The sequence below is a fragment of the Orcinus orca genome, chromosome 1 (genome assembly GCF_937001465.1).
Source record: "Orcinus orca chromosome 1, mOrcOrc1.1, whole genome shotgun sequence".
Lineage (NCBI taxonomy): Eukaryota > Metazoa > Chordata > Mammalia > Artiodactyla > Delphinidae > Orcinus > Orcinus orca.
The window spans coordinates 36,901,498-36,915,933 of record NC_064559.1 but is presented as its reverse complement, the minus strand read 5'-3'; the positions used below and the strand labels follow the sequence as shown (position 1 = coordinate 36,915,933).

Sequence of the window (14,436 nt, the reverse complement as noted above, 5' to 3'; positions counted from 1 at the left end):
CCACTTATAGATGATCTTCAGTGAGATGTTTATTCATGATTTTTGCCCATTTCCTTATTGGATTGTTTTTCACTGTTGAGTTTGGAGAGTTCTTTATTCTAGACATTAGTTTTTAGTCAGATATATGATTTAAAAATATTTTCTCACAGACTATAGCTTGTCTTTCATTCCCTTCACATGGTATTTTGCAGAGAAAAAGTTTTTCATTTTAATGAGGTCCGATTTATCAATTTTTCCTTTTATGAATATCCTCTTATGGCTTGTGGTGTCAAGCCTAAAATCTTTGCCTAGCCTTATATCCCAAGATTTTCTCCTTTTTTTTTCTAAAAGTGTTATAGTTTTACACATTACATTTAAGTCTTAGATTACGTAATGTTTTTCCTGTGTTTTTTCATAAAAGTTCTTTTGATTTTATGTTTCACATTTAAGTCCAGGTTTCATTTTGAGTTAATTATTATATAAGGGGTGAGGTTTAGATCAAGGTTAATTTTTTGCCAATAAGTGTCCAGTTGCTGTAGAACTATTTGTCAAAAAGTCTACATTTTCCCCATTGATTTGCTTTTGCCTTTATCAAAAATCAGTTGAGCATATTTGTGTGTAGATTTATTTTTAACTGTCTAGCATGAGCTGTTAATTCAACAAGTATGTATTGAACCCCTACAATGAGCCAAGAACTCCTCTAGGTGCTGAGGGTGCAGTACTATCCAAGGCAAACAAAAATTTCAATACTCATAGAGCTTATTGTCTAGTAAGAAATATAAATATATACAAAAATAAAATTTAATGTATAACATAAGGTCAGAAAGAGAAGTACTGTGAAAATAATATAATGCAGGGTAAAGTGGTAGATAGTAATGTGTGAGGTGGGATGGGCAGCATATATTAAACAATATGTTCAAAGAAGTTCTTTCCAAATAATTGACACCTGAGTGAAGACTTGAATTAAGTATGGGAATAAACCATACAAATATCCAGGGGAAAAATTTACCAAAAGAGATAACAACATGTCTGTAAACTTAAAAGACTGAATATGTGTAAGAGTATGTGGAGTTCTGTTTTCAGTATAGCTGTGTAAGCTTCTATGGTTCTACTCTCCCACAGATAACTATTATGAACTCTGGACAAGATATGGAGGCAGGGAGCACCTACCTAAAGGGACTAGTGAGTGAACCAAAGTGAATACATTCTAGAAAGCAATAACTATGAGAGGAAGGGAACAGCATCGCACAAGTTTCCATTTGTTAAGGGCATGGGGGGGATGGCTAACACTTTAATAGAAAACCAGCTGACTTTCTGGCCTGGAGAAAAAGAAACAGAGTTTGGAGCAATAAGAGCCCTGGAAAATGAAGGGCTAAAAATTAAGAAGCCAGAGAGAGGGGGAGATCATACTCTCTCTAAACCCTGCCCCAGTCTCTGGCTGATCTCTGAATCACTTATTAATGACTGAAAACAGCCCACCTGAGGATAAAAGAACTGAACTAAGTTTTGAACTGCTATCCAAGACAGAATTTTCAGTTCGAGTCCAACTAAGTTAATTGCCTGCTTAAACAAACAGAACCTGTCTTTTGGAGGGAATATAACAGAATTCATTAACAATGTCCAGGATACAATCCAAAATTACTTGACATATGAAGAAACTAGAAAACTTGAACCATTCTTAAGGGGAAAAAAAGTCAATAGACTATCCTCAAGATTATCCAAATGTTGGAATTAGCAAACAAGATTTTTAAATAGCTACTGTAACTATGCTCAATGATGTAAAGGAATAGAAGCTTATTAATCAATAGAAACAAGAAATCTCAGCAGAAAAACCGAAACTATATAAAACCACCAAAAGAAATTCTGGAACTCAAAAATACAATCTTTAAAATAAAAATGTTACTGGAGGAACTTAACAGCAGAATGGAAATGACAGAGGAAAGAGTCAACAAACTTGAGGATACATTAATAGAAATTATCCAATCTTAAGAAGACAGAGAAAAAATATTGACATGTAAAAAAATAGAGTTGCAGGGGCTTATGGAACAATGAAAAGATTTAATATACATGTAGTTAGAGTCTCATAAAGAAAGAAAAGAAAAATGGGGCAGACAAATTACTTGGAAAAATAATGATCAGAAATTTCTCGAATTGGTGGAAAGAGGTATATTTACAGATTCAAGATGTTCAATGAAACTCAAGCAGGATAAATATGAAGAAAACCATATCTAGGCACATTATATTTAAACAACTACAAACAAAAGATTTTTAAAAAATTGTTTGTGAAAGCATCTAGGGAAAAAACATTATTTACATGCAGAGAATACATTGAATGACTGCTAACTTCTCGCCAGAAGTAATAGAAGCCAGAAGACAGTATACCAGCCTCTTTAAAGTGCTGAAGGAAGAACACAGAAGAGCAATAGATCATGTAGGGCTTGGTAGGCCCTGTTGGGACTTAGTCTGTGAAGGGAAACTAATCAAGGATTTTGAGCAGAGGAACAACCCCAACAGGTCTCCATGGCTACCAGGAAGAAAAAGAGTGGAAGCCTACTGGAGTAATCTGGACTAGAAATGATGGTGTCTCAGTCCAGGGTGATAGTGGTAGATGTTATTAGAAATGACAGAATTTGAGATATATTTAGATTCTGTTGTTGATCTCTATAATCATTTCTTTTTATACACTCTCAACCTTCCTTCTTTAATCTTTCTTGAACACAATTTGTTTGAAAAGACTTTCAAAAGGGAGGTGGAGAATAATGGTAAGTAAAAGAGCAAAGGACCAAAGGTCCATTTTAGGTCAAAGAATTGCTGTAATTGGACTAACAAATAAAAAATAGTCCAAAGAAACAACCAAATTACATGACTGATTAGATGTAGAGTGCAAGGGAAAGGGAAGAGGTAAAGAAACCAGTGATCTTCAATCTTGGAGAGAATGGCACTATTTTAATAAAATATAATGACTCAGGTGCAGAGAGTAATTATAGGATAAGCCCTAATGGCCTATTAGTTTGATTCCAAGAGATGTCTCAGTAACTAACCCTTGTTCCAGTTTAGGAATGTATTGGGGGTGGGCTCTGTTAGCCAAGGAGGCTAAGTTTTTATACCGCTAGTCATTTTGTATATTGATGAGGTACACCTGGCCCAGATGAGTGGGCTCAGCATTTATCAAAAGCGGCCAGTGTGTAGAAATGCTTCAATGTTATAAGGCAATGCTCAGAAGGGAACATCTGAATTTCCAGATGTTCTGATGAGACTCTTACTCACTTAGATGAAATCATCTCAACACTAAATCCACTGTGATGATTCTGAAGTTTGGAAACTTGACCTCTGCCTAACCTGGAACATGTGACTGATCTCTCTGCCCTATGTCCAGACCTTGATGACATCCTTCTGTATTTCTATATGTTTTATATAAGCAAATGATTTGATTTACCCAACCAAGCATCTGATCTTCGCATCAATCTGAGCTTCCTCTTGACATTTGTCAATACTGTAAATACTATCACTGAGTAGATTAGTGATAACAGTGAGGTTGACGCACAGTCTCCACACATATTATCTCTAAATCTCTGTGAGGAAAAAGTTGGGACAATGAAAGGGAGAGGTATGATATTGTGAAAGCCAGGTTATTTACCATCTATAGTTTGAGATACCTAAAACTTTGAGATGTATAATGGAAGGTAGAACTTACTAGTGGGACATAATAACTATGCCCTTAACTCCCAAGGATCTGGTCTAGTAGAATAATCTGGAGAGCAACAACAATGAAATCTGATACCCTGACTATTATTTCCTGCCCCAATAAAAATCAATGTGCCAATAGAGGAAACCAAACAACACAGATGAAGCATGTGGCTACTGGGACTTATTCACATTGTCCCACAAAACTGGTGCCACAGTAAACTTGGGGGTGTCAGGTGTAGCTGTAAAGGGGCAAAACGTGGCAGCCAATAAAGACATTGAAAAGATGAATTCTACAGTGAGAAAAATGGCAATTTCTCCTGTATCTGAATGCATTATTAATAAGAATATCCTTAGTAAATGGAAAACCTGTCATTACCCACACCCTCCCAGATCACTAGGGTATGGAAGATCCACCCTTTTTCCAATTTTTAATTTAATTTATATTAAAATATATTATACCCCAAAAAGTGCAATTAAGTATAGAGCTAGTTGGCTTTTCATACATTGAATTACACCCATGTCACACCATCCAGATGAAGAAACAAAATATTACCAAAACCTTCATAGCCCTCCCCATGCCCCCTTCCAAGGGGGATTGCTATTCTGACATTGAACACTGGATTTCTTTTGCTTGCTTTTGTACATTACATAAATGAAATGAAGCAGTATCTACTACTCTGTGTCTGGCATCTTTCACTAAATATTTTATGTTTTGAAATTCATCCATATAATCATTCATTCCATTGTTGTGGTATATTTCATCATGTGATATATCACAGTTAATTTATCCCCTCTACTACACATAAGCATTTTGGTAGTTTCCAGTTTGGGGCTATTGCAGATAGGACTGCTACAAACATTCTAATACATGTCCATTTTTGAACAGATGTATGCGTTTCTGAGAGTTAATATCCAGGAGTGAAAGTAGGCCTGTGTTCAGCTTTGGGAGTTACTGTCAAAGAATTTTCCAAGGCAGTTGGACAAATCAACACTTTCAACAGCAGTTTTTCAGAGTCATGGCTGCAATACATTCTTGCTAACACTTCGTATTTTGTCATTTTAGCAATTCTTCTTGGTATGTAGTGAAATTGCACTGTGGTTTTCTTTATTTTTTTTTACTGAACAGGATATGTATTTTGTATCAGTCTTCATGCCCCACTGTCATCCTGGGGTTTTCATTTTAATTTCCCTGATGACTAATGAAGTTGATCATCTTTTCATATGTTGTTGGCCAGCTGGATATCCCTTTTTGTGATGGCTCTTTCAGGTCTTTTGTTCATTCTTTTGGTGGGCTGATTATATTTTTCTTATTGGTCTGTAAGATTTTTTTTATATATTTTGGATATGAGTCTTTAGTTGGACATAGGTATTGCAAATATCACTTCCCATATAGGTTGTTACAAGATATTGAATATTGTTCCTTGTGTTACATGGTAAATCCTTCTTGTTTATCTATTTTATGTATAGTAATGTGTACCTGTTAATCACATACCCTTAATTTATTCCTTCCCCACTCCCTTTTCCCTTTGGTAACCATGTTTGTTTCTATGTCTGGGAGTCTGTTTCTGTTTTGTATATAAGATTATTTATTATATTTTAGAGTACATATATAAGTGGTATAAAATAATATTTGTCTTTCTCTGTCTGACTTATTTCACTTAATATGATATTCTTTAGGTCCATCCATGTTGATGCAAATGGCAACATTTCATCCATTTTTATGGCTGAGTAATATTCCACTGTGTGTGTGTGTGTGTGTGTGTGTATATATATATATATATATATATATATATATATACCACATCTTCTTAAACCAATCATCTGTTGATGGGCATTTGGGTTGTTTCCATGTCTTGGCTATTGTAAATAGTACTACTATGAACTTTGGGTTTCATGTATCTTTTTGAATTAGATTTTTCATCCTAAAGACCTAATTTTAACTTAATAACCTTTCAAAAGATCGTATCTCCAAATACAGTTACATTCGGAAGTACTAGAGTACCACAGATTTGAACATATGAGTTTGAGGAGGACAAAATTCAGCTCAACTCAGTAGCTTTTTTTTGAGATATAATTGACATACCACAAAATTTATCATTTTAAAGTCTACAATTCATAAAGTTGTGCAACCACTATCACTATCTAATTCTAGAACATTTTCTACACCCCAAAAAGAAACCCCCTACCCTTTAGCAGTTACTCTGCATTCCCTCTCTCTCCTATCCCCTGGCAAATACTAGTTTACTTTTTGTCTCTATAGAGTTGACATTTCATATAAATTAAATTATACAGGATGTAGTCTTTTGTGTCTGGCTTCTTTTCCTTAGCATATTGTTGTCAAGGTTCATCCACACTGTAACATGTGTCAGTACTTCATTCCTCTTTATGGCTGAATAGTATGCCATTTATGGATAGACCACATTTTGCTTATCCATTCATCATTTGAGTTGTTTTCACTTTGGGGTTATTATGAATAATGTTGCTATGCACATTCATGTGCATGTGTTTGTAGGAAGATATGCTTTCAATTCTCTTGCATATATGGTTGAAAATTAACTGCTGGATCATATAGGGGCTCTAACTTTTTGAGAAACTCTCAACCTTTTTCCAAACAACTACAGCATTTTACATTCCTACCAACAATGTATGAGTGTTCCAATTTCTCCACATCTTCCCAACATTTGTTATTTTCTACTAAAAAAATTACAGTCATCTCAGTGGGTGGGAAGCAGTATGCCACTGCAGTTCTGATTTGTGTTTCTCTGAGACTAATGATGCTGAAAACCTTTTCATGTGCCTACTGGCAACTTGTACACCTTCTTTGGAGAACCTTAATGATATCTTTAAATAAACAGAAATGTTTGTTTTAATATTAGGCAGTTTATAAATTTTTTCATAATGCCTTTTATGTTGTTGTGTATAAGGTTATCTTCCTACTTCAAGATCATGAAGATATACTTTTACATGTGTTATTTATTTATTTTTTTACTTTTCACATGTAGATCTATAATCCACTTTGGATTTCTTTTTGGTAAATGTAAGGTGAGGGTCAAGATACAATATTTCCATGTAGCTCTACAATTAACGTAGGAAATATTCATTGAAAAGACATCACTTCCCACCACACTGAAGAGTCAAATTTTGCACAATTAAGGTAAATATACTACTGTAAATATAAATTTTATAAATATATATGTATGTATATTTTTTTCTGGATATAGTCAGCTTGATTCTATTTGCACCAACACCCACTGTCTTAATTAATACACCTTTATAATCCATCTTTCTTGAAGTCTCTAATAATATTAGTTCTCCAGCTTTGTTCTGTTTCAAGATTATCTTGGCTATTCTTGGCCCTTTTCATGGCCCTGGGGTCTCGAGATAAATCCAGAAAATGAACAGATCACTTGTTTTTGTACTTGGCCCCATAGAAAAAATTCCATTCAGCAGAGAGTTTTAAAAATTGATCTTTTGTACTAAATCTTAGCTCATGGAATTTAAACATCCTTTTATGAAATGATTTTTGAACACTTACTGTGAACAAAGCCCACAAATGAAATGGTAAGTACAATATATGACAGAGGTTAGTTCTACCTTCAGTGGGTAGTGGTCAGAGATACTCAATAGAATCAAAGGGCTATAAATGATGCAATATAAAAATAATAGTATGTTGATAGAGGTTGACAGGTGGAAAGGACAGTGAAGCTGAACATAAACTTAGAAGCACACATTTCTTCATTTTACATAGTAGTACATATAAGTGTTAGAAACTCAAGAGAAAAGACTAAGGTCGATAAATCAGTAAGGAAGGGATTACAGAAATCTTCTCAGAAGGCATTGAACATCTCCTAAGAAAAGACCGATAGATACATGTCCCATTTAAAAATAAAACAAACATACAAATAGTTAAACCTTCTTGCGCCCCACCATGCTACAAAGAAGTTCACCAGTAGAGAAGCCTCACTCAACATGCAGAGATATCAATCAATATTTAAGGGTCCCACTCTTTTGTATGAATAGAGAGAAAGGAATGTCCCCCAAACTCCACCTATAATTAGTATTTTCAGAGACAGAAAAAATGATATTGAATTTATGATGAAAGAACAGAATAATACATTAAAAGAACATGTAGAGAACAAGAGCAAGTTACTGGAAATTAAAATGTGATAGACTTTAGTCTTCAATATAAATCTTAAAATACAAAGTCAGGAAAATCTTCCCAAAAGTAGGCTGCAAAAAACAAGATATGGGAAGTAGGACAGAAAAAAAAAAAAGGTTAAAACAATATTTTACTAAAGGAAGTTCTGAGGTGGGTGGGATGGAGGAATAAGACAAAATAAAATGAAAACAGAAAATAACAGAAAAAAATTCTAAAATTTTTCCTTGACCTAAAGGTTATGTGTTTATAGGTCAAAAATTCCCAACAAGTACCCAAGTTAATGTATGAAAAACATATTACAGCAAGGCCACAGGGATAAAGAGAAGATACTAATATCTCCCAGAGAGAGAGAGAGAGAGAGAGAGAAGATAAAAATTAACAACACTGTAACAAGAACTGGAATACCGTGGATTCTTCCATAGCAGAAATGGAAGGCACATGGCAGTGGAAAAATGCCTTCAAAATTCTGAGAACACAAACTTCTACATGCAAACAATCTATCAATTAACTATGAGAGTAGAAAAAAAAAGTTAAACATGTAAGGACTCAAAAATTTACTTCCCAGTCACCTTCTGAAGGATCTGTTCCAACAAAAATGAGGAAATACACCAGGAACAAAGACTTGGAATCAAAGTAATAAAGAGAACAGCAAAGAGAAGACCTAAGATTTAAAAGTAAACCATTTATTTCAGAATCACTGAAAAGAGAGCCTGGGAAGAAAATATCCAGGAGTGATGGTGGAGAAGCATGTGGAATTAAAACAGCATCTGACATGTCTGAGCATTAGGAAATAGATTGCTAGACTATGACAGATCTTTTGGAGCATGTAGCAAGAATCAGCAATAGAAACATAGAAAACTAAACAAGAAAACAAGATAAATTATTAATGCCTTAAAAATTAAAGAGCTGTAAAGCAATATATTCACAGATCACTGTTAAGCTTACCTTGGCTTAGCAAAGATGAAGATTTGCTTAATCAGTCAATACATAATGTTTAAAAATAATAAACATAAGTATAATAAGAATATTATTTGGAAATATGTAGATAAACATCGTAACACAGAGCTAAAGGAGTTGAAAATGGTTGTTTTGGGGGAAAGAGACCAAAGGGTGGAATTGAGTGGATCAGAATCTTAGGGTTTTCATTAAAAGGTTTTTTTTGGATTATTTGAGTTTTTAATTATTTGTTTGTAATACTTTAATAAAATATTAAATTATTAAAAATAAAGTTGCATAAATAATAGAGGTTTAAGTACATTATTTAAAGCCTTAAAGATAAGTAATCACTAAAAATATATAAAATTAAATGAGACTGACCAATGGAGAGAGAGAAGAGAGGGAAAGTCGACGCTAGATTGATCAATTTTGTAGCAGGAAATCAAAATATATGTTTAGAGATAAAAAGTCATGTGATATGAGTTCATATCACATGAGGCAGAAGAGGGAAGAATCTTTTATTTTTTGTAAATCCCTTTGTAAGGTTTGAATTCTTGTTTTCCTGCACATATATTACTTCTATAATTATAATTATGTGTAATTAATTTAGAATTAACACATGAAAAGATTGTGGCATAATTCACATCAGTGTGGAAAGGTCTCCACACTGCCCTGGATGGAGACTTGCAGGGGAGGAAATATGAGACTCAGGTTTCAGAGATGCCTCTGAATCTTCTCTACAGCTTGGCGCCCAGACCTGGAATGGATAGTCCTTTGTTTATCTGAGTACATTCATGGATTTTTGGATATGAAATCCCTGAAACTAGGGAAAGACAGATTGCTAAAATGCTTTCCCTAATAAAGTAAAAAGAAACGGGTTTCCGAGGCAGTGATAGCAAGAACAGATGAAGTGTGATAAGGAGTGATTGGAGGAGGGAAAGCATCAGACCAGAAAATTCTGGAGGCTGGCAGGGTCATGCTGAGAAAGTCAGCTAGAAGAGGTTCCTGGTGGCAGGGAAAGGCAATGGTCTTTTAAGATCACAGTTATGTAACATTCGATGTGAAAGTCCAGTCTTGTGCAGCCAGCCAGACATCCCTCTGTTAACTCAAGAGCGTTAGTAAAAGTCTGCTATGCAACTTTCTTATGTGACTGCTATTTTGAAGAAATCAAAGAAAAGAGGTGATGTTCTCTATAATTGATCAAGATGCAGTGAAGAACCAGAGGCCAGCCATAGTAGCTAAGTAAGCATGAGTGAGAATGACATTTGGGGAGGCAAAAAAACGGAAGAAGAGGTGACCATAAGAAATTATAAGGCTCCCCAGAATATCCAGAGATATAAGAATAACACGTGTAGGATAAGCATTGAAAGCTCTACCCAGGCCCTCAGACCTTTGTACCATTTCTGTGCTCTACTCTGCAGGCTTCTGCGTACTCTGGTTTCTTAGGGTTATACTTCCACTCTTTTGGGAGGACTCCCCTCAGGCTGCAAGTCAGCTTTGTAGTCACACAGAAAGAGTTGGATGCCCTGGGGGCTCATGTGCCCACAGGGTGTCCCTTCACCAATAACTGACTGGTACAGCAGAATGAAAGCCCAGTTCCTTTACCTGCAATTGGGACAAAATGTACACAAACTTATAGTCCAGGGTTCCCTTCTGGGTCAAGGTTAAGCCACCCTCCTTCGACTTTGCCTGGTCACCCTACTACGTGCCTTCCCTGTCCCATCCTGCTTACCCTACTCCTTTTCCCATTTCTCCTTTGAGAACTTGGAGAAGTTCCTTAATAAATTACTTTCACACAAATTCTCTTCTCAGGGTCTGCTTCTGGAGAATCTGTCCTAAAAGAGACACCAAAGCTATTTTAGTTGAAGTATTAAAGAAAAGAGTGATCACACTGGATGGGAAGACTTGGACATGCTCAAGAAGAATACTTGGGTTTCACACAGGCTTTCAAAGGCATCCAAGCTGGTTATTATTGGATGGAGTGTATGTCAAGCAAAACCAAATATACCTTAAATATAAAGAGGAACTGAGAAGTTGTTCCAGAGAAAATATTGGTAATCAATAGAAAGAGAAAGGAAAAGACGGAGGAAGACGTAATATTTGACCTGGGCACTGAAGGGTGAGTAGGAAGTGAAGATGTAGTGTAAATACATCTCAGACAAGGCTCCAGTATGAAAATAGAAAAGAGGCATTAATTAGAGAAGCATCAGGAAGTGATTGATATAGGGCCCTAATTTCTCATTCCAAGGGAATCAAAGTGAAAACAAAGACACTGCATTTTTGACAGGTGATTATTTATTTTTGCCATTCCACCAAACCTAAGGAAGCAGAAGCTTAAAATGAGATAGGATATAAACCACCAATAGTTCCACATTAGCAGTGGCGTCAAAAATTTCAAAGATTCTTCTAACACAGGTATTTTTTCAGTAAATAATAGCACTTAAGGACCAGTAGAGTTGCTAATAAGGGAAATGTACCTAATTCTCTGTTTTTAAGGGGAAGAGAGGGGAAATAGATGTACTGATTTTTAACTGGTGCTCCACTTCAAGTCTGTAGCTCCAATCTTTCAATCTCCAGAGACAGTTTATACACCTCCAGGGCCATTTTTACATCCTCTGGACTTGGGAGACACTGCATGAGTTTCCTGCCTGCGAGTACTTGTTCACAGCCCGAGAGAACTTCCTAAAAGAGATAAAAGGATGGTTTGAGAGGCTTCTCTCCAAACTGTGAAGGTATAAGATTACTTCAGGATGCCTATTGATGACAATAAAATTGGAGTATCAAGACCCTCCTTAGGACTGATGCAAGAAATCAGAAGATACTTTGTGCATCTCAGCAAAGTATTTGCCCTAAGATCGAGACCAGCATTGCTCTAAGGCAGCAATGAAACTAAGCAGAGAAGGAACAGCACTGCAGAAGATACCCGGGGAACTTCTTCAGGGTCAGCTGAAAGGATGGATCTGATGTCTATGCAAAAGCATAGCACTTACTGTAATAGAAAATGTAGAGCTGGGAGCCAGGTTGCCTATATCTATGGAACCTTCCTATCTAGTGGCTTGGTCTTTCTTGCTATAAAATAAGATAATTAGAACTTGCTTTAAGAGCTCAACATGTGCTTTGAGAGTAAAAGTGCTGATTCTGAAATTGATTTAAACAACTCAGAAATGAGTCCCAATAAAAGTCAGATCTCATCAGTGTTGGCTGGAACAGTGCTCTGGAGCAGGTTACAATTTTTACAATGTGATAGAATACCCCGAAGTGTCTGCCACTTACCTACTCTCACTTGGGCACTTCTGGGTACCAGGTTCTGTTCTCTGAGCAGATGATACTCGGAGAGCCGACCACACTATAGCCAGAGTCACACTGGACAGTGACAGTTTCAGACTCAACATACTTATACTTGTCCAGAGACACAGTTCCATCTTTTATCTCTGGTTTCAGACATAGAGCTGTAATGGAAACACGATTTTGATCATTTTGTGATTCTCAGAATAAGATCTTACAATAAGAAAGAATACTGGGGGGTGAGAAACACTGATAATAAATTTTGCCTGCAGTCTGAGAGTTGTTCTTTAACTACGTTTATTGTATTATTATAACAATAAAATTAATAACAACAATATTAATGTTAATGTATAGCTATCACCAACATAAAACACTATTATTATCTACACTTTGCTGGAGAGAAAAATTAGGTAAAGACAATTTATGTGACTTGTCTATGGTTGCGTAGCTTTTAGGTGACATGATTATGATATAAACCTAGGTATTGTGGTCTAAAATCTGAGTTTTAAAAACTACTGTATGTCAAAACCTGACTCTTTTCAGCATCTTAAGTATGTAATTTCTATTCGTATGCCCTTAGTATCTTCCTGTATTAAATGGAGACAACGGTGGGAAATTAGACACTTGAGTTGCTGTTAGCCGTGTGGTAAGAAAAAAAAAAAAATGCACACCTAATCTTGGTCTCATATCAGGTCAGCTTCTCTATGAGGAGGTGATGACATGCACCAGGTACTAATGGAGATATCAGATACTTCAAGGAGGTTTGGGATTTTTCCATGAGTCCTCATTCTAACTTTCACAGGAATTCACTAAAATTTTGCTGAATCCTCACTATTCTCTTAAATTAAAAATTATTATCTCTAACTCTTGAATATTGATAAAGGTAGTACTGTAGAGCAGTGTGAAAACTACGGTCCATTTAATGTGGTGCTGGTTTCATTGACTACTCATTGGAGAAAAACAAATTTTGACCGCTACTTTACACTATAAACCCATAGGAATTCCAAGTGGACTGGGGATATCAATGTGAAAGGTAAAGCACAAAGCTCTGGAAGATAACATAGAAGAATATTTTTGAGACAAATATTTTTTAATACCGCACATATTTTTTAAACAGCACAGTACCACATCCAAGTATTAAATACAGGAAATGAATAAATAAATAAATACATACATACATACATACAAATTTCTAAATGCTGCCTCTCGCTGGGGAGAAACCATACTGTCAGAACTTGCATGGTAGTCCTACCATCTTAGCAAGGGCCATCAGTAAAGTGGAGTTACCTTTACACTGAGGAGCTAGAGATGACCAATGTGAATTTCTGCAGGTGATTTTTTCTTCTCCAACCAGAATATATCCTTCATCACATTTATACTGCACCACAGTAGTAAAGGAAAAAATTGGACTCACATCTTCATAGGATCCATGGGCAATGCTAGGAAACATGTCGCAGTTTTGAATGGCAAAAAAGAAGGGTCGAAGAGAATGAGCTAGAGTTTAATTAACTATTCAGAGTGATGGACTCTTCCCATTTTATAGAACAAAGTCATTAAATTATACTGCTGAGGTATGTTTCATTTACTTAAAATCACTAGGAATGATTTATTGAGTTCTTAACCACTTGCTAGACACTGTGTTAATCATCATATATATGTTATACCATTTAATCCTCATGCTAACTCTCTGAGGCCGTATGAGCATCAGACCCACATTAGAGAAAAGGAAACACAACCGTACAAGGTCACAGCTAGTAAGTACCAGTAACATGAATCAAATTAAGGATTCAACTCAGGTTTGTGTTAGTACAAAGTCCACTGTCACTTTCTGGAATTCTGCTCTCGGTACTGATCATTGGACTTCCACTTTCTACGGCATCAGTGGATGCTTAAAGGCCATAAAATGAAAGTCTGGGCTGAAGAACAATACTCTCCTGTGACTTGCAAAGTCTAGCAATGCTCCATATTTGATTAAGCAAGTAGCTCAGAAACCAGTTAGAAAACTCTTACCTCCCTCACTTAAAGACAATGTCAGGAATTTAAGACAGGTCGGAAATTTAAATTATTTTAAGAATAATAGTTGGGGAAGTATTTTTATAAAGCTTTCGATATCCTGTGAACACCACCTGTAGTCCCAGGTGAGGCTAATGTGTGAGAGAATTTATGCTTCACATTGAGAGAAGGACCCTCAGGAGATCACTGAGAAAACCTAATGTGGCTCCTTTCAGGCTGGGGGGACATTAGTCACAGCGAACTAGTGTCCAGCTCCTGTCTGAGAAATCTAAAAGGCAAAGGATGGGCTGTCTAGTGACAGGCACTCTAAGGCTCTAAGGTGAGACTGAAGAACAGATCTCTGCTGCTTTGAGGTTGGCCTGGACTCCTGACATTAT

At 35.9% G+C, this 14,436-nt stretch overlaps 1 long non-coding RNA gene across 1 annotated transcript in view; it reads left to right on the top strand.

Annotated features, from left to right (window-relative positions):
* LOC125962677 (uncharacterized) overlaps positions 1 to 12,011 on the top strand; it is a 39,421-nt gene extending 27,410 nt beyond the window's left edge. Inside the window, exon 3 of the long non-coding RNA XR_007474196.1 lies at positions 10,574 to 12,011. This is a non-coding gene — a long non-coding RNA (uncharacterized LOC125962677). The remainder of the gene's footprint in view (positions 1 to 10,573) is intronic.
* The last annotated feature ends 2,425 nt before the right edge of the window (positions 12,012 to 14,436 follow it).